General features: G+C 55.2%; 1 long non-coding RNA gene across 1 annotated transcript in view; it reads left to right on the top strand.

Annotated features, from left to right (window-relative positions):
* The window catches only part of LOC108446564, a 5,703-nt gene extending 4,670 nt beyond the window's left edge, over positions 1 to 1,033 (top strand). Inside the window, exon 2 of the long non-coding RNA XR_001861778.1 lies at positions 708 to 1,033. This is a non-coding gene — a long non-coding RNA (uncharacterized LOC108446564). The remainder of the gene's footprint in view (positions 1 to 707) is intronic.
* The last annotated feature ends 7,138 nt before the right edge of the window (positions 1,034 to 8,171 follow it).

Here is an 8,171-nt window from a genome sequence, read left to right as displayed (position 1 = left end):
CCCCCGGTACCGCTGGCCGCCTGCCTGCGCCGAGTTCATTTGAATGCGAGCCATGCAGAGTGCTCGCCACCGCCACTGAGGTGTGGAAATCTCGCCCAGATGAGGAGGGGGTTCTTCCTGCTCACAGGTTTAGAGGGGAAAAAAGCCTTATTAGAAGACAGGGAATTTTAGACACCAAATCCAGCCCCTCTCAATGGCTGCGCTGTGCTCCAGGGAGGCTGTGAAATGGAAGGGTTAGTTTTGGAGGGGTGCAGGGAGTGTGTGGTGCCCCAGTTGGCTGGAAACCCCTCTCCCATCCTCCCCATTAGCACCTCCAGCAGTCATCATGCCCTGGAGTTTTGGTTTTCCCATGGGAAAAGGGAATACCAGGCTGGCAGCAACATGAAGATAAAAGAACCTATAGCTCAGTCAAAATTAAAATTCGAAATCCAAACTGCCAGCAGTGGTGCCTGGTGGGAGGGCAATCCTGCAGCAGGCTGGGGTGCAGTGTCCCGGGCAGGAATCAGCCTGTACAGGTCTGTGTCCAGACGGGATGGCAGTGGTGCTCATCTGCAAGAGCACACACTGCCCACACACCCACTATGGATAAGGGCCACATCGCTTTGGAGGCTCATGGAGCCATTAGAGCTACTGAATAGACCCCGCACCTTTGTAAGTGCAGGGCAAAATCAAGGATGGAAATTTTAAAAATGTGTTTATTTTTACAGGTGATGTTCCAGCAGAATATTCCCAGTGAATTGACAAGCACAGGCATTCTTCCCAGCAATGGGCACCCTAAACAGCCCCGGGTGGAAGCTGCCGGGCTGTGATGGACCAACAGTTCAAGGAAGGGGCCAGGAGAAGGGAAGCTGCTCTGGGAGGTCAGGAAAGGCCAACTAACCACCAAAACTTGGGAGCATTTCGATATCCTGATGAGCCCTGGCGGCAGGGGCTTGAGGGCTCCTTTCTGCTCCCAGCAAGCCAGGGATGGGTGCAGAGATGTCGCCAGTCCAGGCCAGAGGCAATAAAGCGCCTGGAGTGATGCAGCAAAACAGGATGGAGTCGCGTGTCGAAATAAATCATCCATGGAGGCAAGGCAGGCAGGAGGAGGAGGAGGAGGTTTTCTGCTCTCGAGCCTCCCTGTGTCTAACAAAGCCTCAGAAACCCCAGGTGGGCAGTGAGAGCCGGGGCAGGATCCGGCCAGCCATGGCCCCAGCTGTCCCAGAGCAGAGCTGGTCCTGGCCAGGTGCCCTGCTGCTCCAGCTCTCCTGGGAGCTGGTTTTTCCATCCCTTCCCAGCTCCCGCGGCTTCACCTTGTGGCAGGCATTGCACAGAGCTGCCAGGAGTGATAAAATGGCTGTCCCCCAAATTTATGGAGTTTATCTGTGAATAACTCTTGGAGGTGAAGCGGCCGTTGAGCTGGGGAGGAGGAAGGCTTTACTTCGGGAAAAACTCTCCCAGAGGCAATGCAGGGCAGGCAGGAGAACAGACCCAGTTCCAGAGACCAGCAGGGACGTGCCCCACAGCCCCCCCAGCTTGTAGGGCTGGAGCATCGCCGGGGTGAGCTCGCCGCTCGCCCACGCTGGGGGAAGCCAAGGGCTTGTTTCCCATCCGCAGCGTGTTTATTAGGAGCTAAGTCATGAAGAGGCTTTGGCACATCTCTGTCGCTCCCGTGGAGCGTGTTTAGCACAGCAGAGATCGCTGTTTCTTCCAACAGCACGTGCATGCCCGGGATTTCCATGGCGGCCAGGCATTGTGCCCCATGCTCTCTTCCCATGCCAATCTTTTCTTCTCCCCCGCAAAAAAGGTTGTATCAATGAGCTATGGAGCAGCATCCTGATTCCTGGGGAAGCACAGCTGAGGCTGAGCAGGCTGGAGCCTCCCCCTCATGCCCCCTCCCCACTCTGCTGCAGTAACATCCATCCTAAGTTTCTGAGCCTCTTCTAATTTTGGAGGCCGTTAGCAAAGCAGGCGCTGTTGCAGCCAAACGAGGCTGCCAATGTTTCCTTTAAAAGCTGCTTTCACTCCGAAGGACTCTTCTAGATGGTTTGCTTTTAATAGCAGGCTGCAGGGTGGCCCAGCTCGTGGCCAGGGCTCTCTTTGGAGTGAGAAGGGACTGGATGGCATTGGGAGCAGGACTGGGGACGTGCAGGGAGCCACACACATCCATCATGGGCCATGACAATGCACACGGGCATCCCTTTCCCGCTTCAGAGCAGCAAAGATCCTCACCCCCTTGCAGAGCTGATCCCACTGCAGCCCATTTCCTCCTTTCCCTCTCCAACTCGTGGGGAAATCTTTATGGCATAGGGGAACAGATACAGCCCCCAACTGTGGTGATATCTCACAGGAGAAGGAAAGGCCAGAGGAGCCATGGAGAAGCAGGAGGCAGTGAGGTCAGCACACTGGTACGTGTGAGTGCTTTGAAAAACCCAATTGCTGCTTCAGTACAACCAGATTCAGGAAAATGAAGCTGAAGTGTGAAAAATGAAAGTGAAAAGATAGGAACCAACCCACGGCTATTTATTCTAAAAATACTGACCTAAATACTTAAGCGCACATATAAAAGTAGTTGTCTTTGCTGATTTCCTTTATGAGAGTCTCCTGGTTTGGTTATTATTTCACTCAGAAACCAGAAGATGAGGATTTTTGGAGACACGGAGACTGTGTACTAGCCTGGCACTCCAAAAGTCTTTTGCCCAAAGCTGTATGCCCAAATGTCATCTGAAAGCCCAGCTTTGAAATTCATTCATTAAGCTAACAAGGCCCCGTGGTGAGCAGCCCATGCCTGTGCTGATCAGAATAGGAAAGGCTTTGGCTGGGTCTTGTGCAATGGCTCTCGTGTTTCTCGCTGGGTGGGATGATGGCAGTGGCCATGGGCACAGTGTGGGCATGGCAAAGCCCCCAGAAGAGATTTGGGAACAGAGGGAGGCACTGGGGCAGTGGCCTTGGCACAAAGCATCCCTCAGCTTGCGGCACTGGCAGAGCTGGGCTGCAGTTCCCACCTGGGCTGTTGTACACATCTGGGCTGGGGTTCACATCTGGGCTGTTGTTCCCCCAGGCTGTTGTTGCAGGCAGTCACCAGCCTTTGCCCACTCCTCACTCATCTGGCAGCAACCAGGGCCAGGATGTGGGGAGGCTGTGGGCAGCCTAAGTACTGAGCCTGGCTTAGTACAAAACTCCCTGGGACCAGTGACACGACATGGCCAGCACAAGCAGGGCCATCACAGAGGAGCATCTGTCCTGCAGGCAGCCCTCTAACTAGGTATTTTGGGGTTTCCCACATCCCTGGAGGTGTCTGGGCCAAGTACTGGGGTGGATGGCAAGGGAAACCCAGGTGCAGGGGCCCAGGCAGTGCATGGGGACCCCTGTGCAGTCACAGCGCCCGATGCGGCACTGTGACCTGCTCTGCACGACCTTCCTAGGGGAGATTATGAAAGTGCATTACGTGTGGAGGCAAAACGGATGGAGGAGCGGGCAGGAGTGCTGGGTCAGCAAGTCGTGCAGGCTGGATGAGCGGTGAGTGCTCAGAGGGAGAAGGAAGAGACCGTGCTGAAAACAGTAAAGGTAAAAGCCAGGGTGGGGGGGAGTGGCTCCCTGCCTGAAGGTCCCAGGGGGGAGAGACAGTCACAGCGTTTCCATATGACAAAGTGAAGGTGCAAGCCAGAAAAACATGGGCTTGATAAAATGGATTGGTTTGGGGGTTTTTTGAGTCAGGAAAAGGGGTGCTTAGTGCAGTGTGGGAGCAGGAAAGGGCTCCTTTTGGAGTGTGGTCTGTGGCCTGGGGGCGAGTCTGTTCCCTGGAGCATTCTGCAGACCAGGGGATGGATGAGTACCAGCTAGGTCCCCTCACTGCCTGCTGGGAAGCGAGGTGGCCATGGATGGCTGGGTGTGAGAGCAGAGCCAGAGCAAGCCCTCTGAGCAGCAAGAGCTGGATTTGAAACCTTGGAGGATGTTGCAGAGGTGAGTGTCCCTGAGGACACTGGCTCCAATGGCAGGCTGCTGACTGGAAAGCCTTTCCTATAGCCCTGAGGTCCCCCTTCCTCCCACAAAACTCCCAGGAGCGATGGAGGAAACCCTCGTGGGCAGCAGAGCCAGTTGGACCACAGCTCACCCTGCAGCAGCTTTTTACCTAAAATAAGGCTGCTAAAATAAGTACCCAAACTGTCACCATGCTCGCAGCAGATTTACAGCTCCACGCACACACCTGGCACTGGTCCACCCTGCTGTGGGAGCACCCATGGGGCCAGTGGCAGCAGGGGGAAGGTGTGCTCCAAAACCCAAGGTCACCCTCCGTCAGAGGCGCTCCGGCCACGTTGCAGGGCGCTAGAGGGGGTGGCTGGCTCAGGGCACTGCTGGCAACACATATCAGGAAGAGACAGATGGAAGAGGTGACAGATAAGGGACTCAGCCTGGAGAAGAAACAGGAGAGATAGGACCCAGAGGCTCTGCCCCAGTGGAGAGAGTAGGCTCAAAACCAGACCCAGCAGAGCTGGATTTAGATCCCGTAATGCCGGCTGGGCGCCTGTTCCCTGCCTAAACCCCTCCTTGCCGAGGGCAGGGGGTGAGGAAACCTCTGATGTTGAACTGCAGATACTTAGTGGTGCAGTGGGGCTTCTGCCTGGCTCCCAAGGCAGCTGAAAACTGCTGCTACCCTGGGGAGGCTGCGACCCTTCACCTGAGAATGGCTGACATGGGGCACAGCTCGGAGGCTGTCCTGTGGGATGACTGAGGAAACTCTAAGACAGGCACCATCCCATCAGCTGTAGGGTCTGCAGGCACACACAGCTCTGCTGGCACCCCGTGGGAGGGTCCCTGCTATGCCATTACAGGAGACCTACAGGTAGCACTTACATGTAACCCCTGGCAGCATCCTCAGCCCACGTCGGTGCCCTGCCTGGCCCCACAGAGCAGCCACCAGAGCTCAGCCACAGGGAAGGAGCAGGGTCAGACACAGCGCTGCATGGGAATGTCAGCAGCACTGCTGGGAGCCAGGCTGGGGGTTGTCACCGTGCAGGATCACAGCCCCTGCATGCTGCTTTTCCTGGGGGGAGGGGATATTTCATTGCAAGATGTCCCTTGCAGGGAGGTGTAGGCTAGTGGCAAAGGAGGTGGGAACCAGGAGAACCAGACTCGCCCAGAGCAGCTGGCACTGGCAAGAGGTGGGCAGAGGTGACACTTTGTCGGGGCAACAGGGTAACCAGTTTCTGACATTTTGGGTTTTGCCTTTGCCCTGTTCCTCAGGAGTCAAACCGCAAGCGCAAGTTTGGGGCTTGCAAGTTGTCTGTGCTCCTCAGACAGGGAAGTCCTGCTCCTCGGCTTTATCTCCGTCGCTTTCTCCCTTTGAGCCTTCTACCTCTGTTTGTCTCCTCTGAAACGACAGGAATCCACAGAGTTAAAATCCCAGGAGCACCAGCTATGGGAATGCAGCATGATTTCCCAGCCTTCCCTGGGGAAAGCCCAGGAGCCATGTCCCACATGGGTGCTCCTGCTTGGCACTTTGCAGTGCCTGCCTGCAGCCGAGGTTAGCGCAGGAATTGCGGGTGAGGAATCAGAGCTGCCACGCAGGGAGCTGCTGGGGAATAGCTGCCACGCTTTACATTCACAGCCCATCTATTTTGCAATAACTTCACCATGATGTTCCCACATAGACAAGCCTAAGCTAGCATAGATAATGAAATGGGTTAAAGGAGACAGGCAGAGGGAGAGGAGAGGAGCCAGCAACTGGTAGTAAATCAGGGAGAGAACAGGGCTACTTTAAATTCAAGGTCCTGGTGGCAGGGCAAATTTGGTTTGTGCCAAAAGGCACAGGGTTCAGAGGATGAGACGCTGTTGGGGAAGACAGTAGTGTCTCCTTGGTGGGGCCACCAACTTGTGTCTCCCATCAAACCCCACCCTGCTCCTGTCATTCCCCTGTGCCTGCCCAATGGGTGTCACTGGGATTAAGCACAGCTAAGGGCACCCATTCTGGGTGGTAAAGGGTGGTCAGAGGATCCTGAAAGAGCTGCCAGCCTGGCAGGGCAGGCAGTGCGCTCTGCTCTGCAAGGGGAAGGTCTTGCAGGCCAGCATCAGCTCTTGCTTGGGGCCTGGGGAGACCCAACCACTGAGACTCCACTACCTTTGGCACAGGCTTCGAGGCAGTCCAAACAAGCTAATTAAATCCTGCTCTGCTTAATCAGAGCCATTGAGCACCAGTCAGAAGAAATTAATCCCATGTTTTATTAGATGCTGTTTGAAGTCGTGTTTGGCACCTCATCCTCGGTTCTCATCTCCTTCTGGGGAAGGAAGAAGGACATCTGCGGGGAAGAGCGAGGGTGCAGCAGATGGCAGTGGGGATGATTCAGGGGCTTGAGGAAGGAGCTGCGACTCCAGCGGCATCCCTGGGGGGGGGAACGAGACACCTCTCCCTGCATCCCACAGCCTACCCCCTCCCCACGGCTGAGAGTCTGCGAGCCAGGCAGGCATCCCAAAAATACACGTTCCTCCGCATTGCATGCTAATGGCTCTGTGCGAGAGGTCCCACTGCAATTAAAGCACAAGGAGCATTAATATGCAACGTGGAGAGGCCACTCTTCCCACAGCTACTCCCTCCCAAACCTGTCCTTCCTGCTGCACATCCCTGCCCACTGGGAGCCTGCCCACGGGGATCCCACAGCAGTCCCAGCGGAGCCGCTGGCAGTGTGCAGTAAATTTGAGCCTTCCCTTTGCTGTGCCCAGGGGATGCTGCCTTTTTCCCCCAGCACGCAGCACCTTCTCCTGCCTTCGGGCTCAGCGGAGCAGGATCTATTGGGTACCCACCAGGTGGGTGCCATGCAATGCAGCCCTGGCATAGGAGACACCCTGAGACAGCTGGGAGAAATCCACAGGCAGCTGTTTAAAACAACCGGCTGAGTGCTGGTTTAGGGTTTTTAATGACTTCTGGCGCTTTGATTGGTGCAACCCAAGAAAAACTCCTGACAAAGAGAAAGTCTGGCCCAGTAAGGTAGCCTACAGGTCACCCTCCAAGCCTTGGGAGCGCTCGGCAGCCTTGGTACATCCTCCTGCGACTCGGCCAGATGAAGCTGCTGGCTTTGGCTGTGGGGATTTATTTTTTCCTAAATTTCCTGTCATAACTTGTGTTAAAACTTTGCAGAGCCATTTAATTGCATTCTGTGGTGGTGATGATATGAAATTAGTCTCCCTTCTGATCTTTAGCTATGTTGGTCCAAAGCACCAGCTTATAATTTGCTCTAATCATCAGGTCGCAGAAGATGTGAAGGCAGGGCCAGTGCCTGGTGTATTCACATGGGCTGGGAGTTTCTGCCCTTACCATGCTGGCGTTTGGCAGCTGGCAGGTCCGGCTTTCCTTTGGTGCCACTTTGGGAAGTTTTTCATCAACTGCTCTTGGCCATTTCCTCAAGAAACAGCTGGGAACTACAGCTGTCCAGAGGAGACGAGGGAAGGCTGAGCTGGTTTCCTGTCTCCCTTCTCGGGCTGTTCCCTCCTCTGAGCATCTCAGAAACATTCTCCACTCCTGGCTGGAGACCTGGAACCAAACTGCTGAAGGCACCTAAGAGGAAGGGATCCTGTCTCCCATCTCATTTCCCTGGGCTTGCTTCATGTCCCACACTACTCAGGGGGCTGGGGAGAAATGGTGGCTGGGTTTTGCCTACTCACCTATCCCAGAAAACGAATGAGTTGGAAGAAAACAAGCTCCTGATGAACAGGAGCAGGGCAGGGCAATATTCTGGGAACAGAGAGGCCCTTTCGCTGCCGAGGGCACAGCGCTCATTATTCCAGCGGCATTAGTGCTTTCCACCTCCACGCAGGAGGTACAGGGTATCACGGTATTATTTTTAACCAGGGATATTTAGTGAACTTCTCACGTACTGCTGGAGGGTCAGATTTATCCCATAACCTCAGTCCCAGGGGACGCTCCTAGTTATTTTTGAACCCATCAGAGCAGCAGAGGAGCAGAGGGATGCAAAGGCTCGGGAGACACAAAGTCTGGGGTTTGTCTGGCCTGTCCCTCCGGTCTGTGCCGCAAAGGCGTGCGTGGAGCAGAGCCCCACATGCCTGCCTTGTCATCGCCGCCGTCACTCCCCCCACCCTAAAAACCAAAACTTGGGCAAAGCCCCAGGTTTTCCTTTTCTGCTGAGATGATCTCGGACGCCTACAAGTTTTGATCCTTTTCGACCTACCGCATTGCAAGA

This window comes from Corvus brachyrhynchos, unplaced genomic scaffold (assembly GCF_000691975.1).
Source record: "Corvus brachyrhynchos isolate BGI_N302 unplaced genomic scaffold, ASM69197v1 scaffold34, whole genome shotgun sequence".
Classification (NCBI taxonomy): Eukaryota; Metazoa; Chordata; class Aves; order Passeriformes; family Corvidae; genus Corvus; species Corvus brachyrhynchos.
This window is presented reverse-complemented; position numbering and strand designations above follow the sequence as displayed.